The sequence below is a fragment of the Lactuca sativa genome, chromosome 5, assembly GCF_002870075.4.
Source record: "Lactuca sativa cultivar Salinas chromosome 5, Lsat_Salinas_v11, whole genome shotgun sequence".
In the NCBI taxonomy this organism is placed as follows: Eukaryota; Viridiplantae; Streptophyta; class Magnoliopsida; order Asterales; family Asteraceae; genus Lactuca; species Lactuca sativa.
Window position 1 is genome coordinate 48,283,289 of NC_056627.2, and position 4,182 is coordinate 48,287,470.

Genomic DNA, 4,182 nt, shown 5'->3' on the forward strand with positions numbered 1-4,182 from the left:
CTACTGACGCTTACAAACGATCAAAGCCCCAAACCGGCTCAAGAAATCCATACCCACAATCACACAAACATCTCCCACCGTAATAGGGATGAGATCTATCAGATACCCAACCCCAAAGATCTTTAACACACAACCCCAGTAGACATCAGTAGCAGAGACTGGATGCTCATCAGGAATAGAGACTCTCAAGGTCCGGCTCAGGGTCTCTAGTGGAATACTAAAATTGGGACAATATGATGATTACAAAAATGATCGACTCACAATCGATTAATACAACACAAGCACATGCACATAAGTCACAAGGAAAGTACCTACACAATCGACAATATAAGCAGCATGAATAAATCAACAGAAATATACATAACACACACCAGCCACAATGTCTGGAGCTGCACGGGTATCCTCTACTGTCAACAGAAATGCTTTGTCTCGAGTGTTAGATTAGGTGTCTAAGCTCATAACTATAATTGGTATGTACTTGAACTGATACTAGCATATTCCTTTTGGGTTGCCTTCATATTAGCAACTAAACAATATGACATATTGAGAAAGAGGAAAAATATATTATTTGGAACAATAATTTAATATGAATGATTTATTAATATATTATGGAAATAATATATTAATTAGAAATCATATTATTTAATTAGAAATTAATTTGGAATTAATTTTGGGATTTAAGGAATTAATTAAAAATGTTTGGGCTATTTACCAATTTATTAATAGTTGTGGGATTGGTCTCTACAACCTTCCTAGATGGGTTGGACGAAATCTTTTAGGAATACCATAGAAATTTCGTCCAAGGGCCTCTTGGATGAGGTTCTTGGGCTGCTTAGGGCTTAAGCTAAGGAATTAGGGTTTCCTCCTTAAAACCCTAGCTTTGGCTCTAAGCTACCTATATAAAGGGCTATACCCCTTTGATATATCGGTCATCACTTCTAACCCTAAAAAGAGCCGGAATTTCTATCATCCTCTCTCTCATAAATCATCCTTTTGCTAAGTGTCTTGTGAGTCGTTAGTGGTATGACACTTGTGACACTTGCTCTTAAGCCTCAAGAAATCTTAGATCTACATTGTTATTACTACATAACAATCAAAGGTGTACCTACTATCTATTATTATGTATTTCGATTATAGTAAATGTCCTCTAGGGTTTATTTTTGTTTTCAATACGTGCATGTCCAATAGTGAAAACATAGATCCTATAAATTAGGGATTCATACACACATAGGGATTATTGGTTATGCTCAAAACCCATCAGTGGTATTAGAGCATGGGATTGTTTGCTATTGAATATGATGTAATTGGTTGAACTTGACAATTAGGATTTATGACAATTAATCCCTTAGGCTTAGGGTTTTCGCAAATTAGGGTTTGCTAACCCTAGTTTTCAAAATTTTGGATAAGGGTTTTAACCCGTTCCTTTGGCCTTCTAATTTCGAAAATTTAGGGTTTCCTAACCCTAGGGATTTTCGAAAATGTGGCAAGGATTGAAAGCCTTGCCTTCCTCCCCAATACATGGTAATTTTGAAATTTAAGAGATTGGGTATGGTTGTTATTTTTGGTAATTATCTTCTTAATTGGTTAACTAGATAATTATAGGATTTTATAAATACCCCTTCCATATTTTCAAAATTCAGGGGATAGGGATTAGATTAAATTATTTAAATTAATTTAATGGATAATCCCTAAATGATTTAATAAATTAATTAAATTTTTAATTAATAGATAATTATTAAATCAAATTTTTTGAATTTTAAATTAAAATTAAAATTGTACTAATTTTTTATATTTAAAAGTTTTTAAAATCCTAGTCTTTTAAAAGTTTAAAATTCATCCTTATGGATTTTATTATTAATTTAGTTAAGTGATCAATTAAAAGATAATTAATAAATCCATAAATTGGTTTAAATTTAATTAAATTAAAAGGTTTAATTTATTAAAGGATTAAACCCTTTCCATTTTAAAATGCTTAAAATACACCTTATACTATATGTAAGATTAAGAGTTTAATATATACTACATGTTTCAGACTAAGTCAGTTGAACCGCTAATACACCTCATTCACGAAGCCGGTCTATAAGGGGAGTTTAAGGAAGCAGACTATAAAATGACCGCTATTGGGTCTCCACTCTTACCCACTGCTCCCTTGATTGGTAGAGAGTCGTTAGCAAAACGGTTTGATAGGAAAAATAATTCTCATTAATAAGTATAATGGCATTAACAAAGTAACTAAACTTTTTTCTAAAAACCCACTCTTAGTTACTTTAGGAAAAATGTGAATTTGATGTTAACCCATGAAAGTGCACATTGCATCTTATTGGTCGTTAGTGGAGCGTGTGTGGTTAATCGGGACACTAATATAGACTAATATTATTAGGAATGGGTATCTCGTAAATTATCATTGATTAATGGAACGTGTGTGGCTAACTGACACATTAATTAGATAATAAATGACATAGAGAGTACCAAGCTAATTTGCATGGTTATTCACATCTCGTTTGTGATCCTCGACATCCCAATCACAAAGTGAGAGCATAATTGAGATTAAACATGCCATTGAATAGTTCAATGAATCTCAAAGATCTAGGAGTTTCAATTAGATTGAAATTGGTAAAACCCTTACCTACCTAAAACAGATTCGAATTTGATTATGACATCCCTCTTCAAAGTTCGAATCGAAAATATGGATCCTAGCCTTAATTTGAAAAAAATGGGTTAAAAAATTAAGGATTAAAATCAACTAACTTGAATTCTCTTTTCTCCCTTTTGTAGATGTCGAGTTCGGACAACAATGGTCTTCCTCGTATTTCTGGAAATATTTTCCCCCTAACATAATATGATCTTCCACATGTTGATCAAGGTGAAAGAATGTTCCATTCTTCAAGCAATGGTGGAGCTGGAAATCATGCTTCTCCAACTCTTCCTCCACCTCCTCCAATAATTCTCCCTGAGCCACGTTTTCTTCAAGCTGAAAAATACGAAGTCAGTCAAGGCCTATTGGCAAGAAAACATCAAGATGGAAAGTTTGTGTGTGCACATGTTCTCAATATGAAATTGCACATCGACAGACTGGGGATGTTGGGTATCGTTTTCCCAAAGGATTTGGCCATTTACTTTGTTCTACTTTCGCTTACTAAGTCATATATTCAGTTCAGCAAGGACTACTATATGAGGGACGATGTCATGACCCTAATCGATCTGACATACATGTTGATTGTTTTTGAAGTATAAATGATTGAGAGAACAAATCAAGAAAATGTGGTTAGAGGATCTGTCTCCCAAATTTCCATGGACATTAACAATGGCAACATTGGTAGTCCAGAAAAGGTTTCTCATCCAAATGGAAAGGGATCAGCCATGGTTAAACCGTTTGACCATATGGTATAGAGAAAGGCTAATTCTAAGATAGTCCCATGTGTTATTCCTGAAGGTCCATATGTTTCTATTGCCAATTGAAGGGTCATTGGATGCAAAGCTGCCCAAAATACCAAAAGAATCTTAAAGATAATAAAGTCAAATCGTGTGACTCTAAGAGAAAAAAGGAAGCTTGAGAAGAGTAAGTTGAATCTGATCGTGAGAGATGGATTTCGGTCGCATGATTCGATGTTCAGATTTTGGAAGTTGCTGCTTAGGAGTTATGATAGATTAATAGATTGCTAGGAAATGTCTAGAAACTTAGTTTTCATATAAAGTTACATTGTAAGGACAAAATTTTTCCACTTATTATCAATAAAAGTAAATTTTGTTTTATCTAGTTTACTTTTTATTTCCTTGAAATGGCATTCATTAAAATTGGTGGTTGCATTTCTATTATTAGCAAAGTTAAATATGGATTTGATTCTTAATTATATCATTTGTGGTAATGTCATAATTGACCAAGTGAAAAGGGATTCTCATCACCCAAGTTTCAATTGGACAGAAACTTGGAGTCATACAATTTGAATTGTGTGATGTATGAGAACCTCGATCATTGGAAGATCATGATTAGTTCGTTGATCACATGTTTATATGAGTCAAGTGAAGGACTAAAGTATCTAGTACACACTGATGTGGACCATTTAGATCCACCACAAAGGACGATAAGTCTATTCATCATGGTTTACTGATGGTTCAGTAAATATGGTTGTATTTATAAGATTAAGCATAATTCTAATACCCTGAAAATTTTTCAAAGACTAA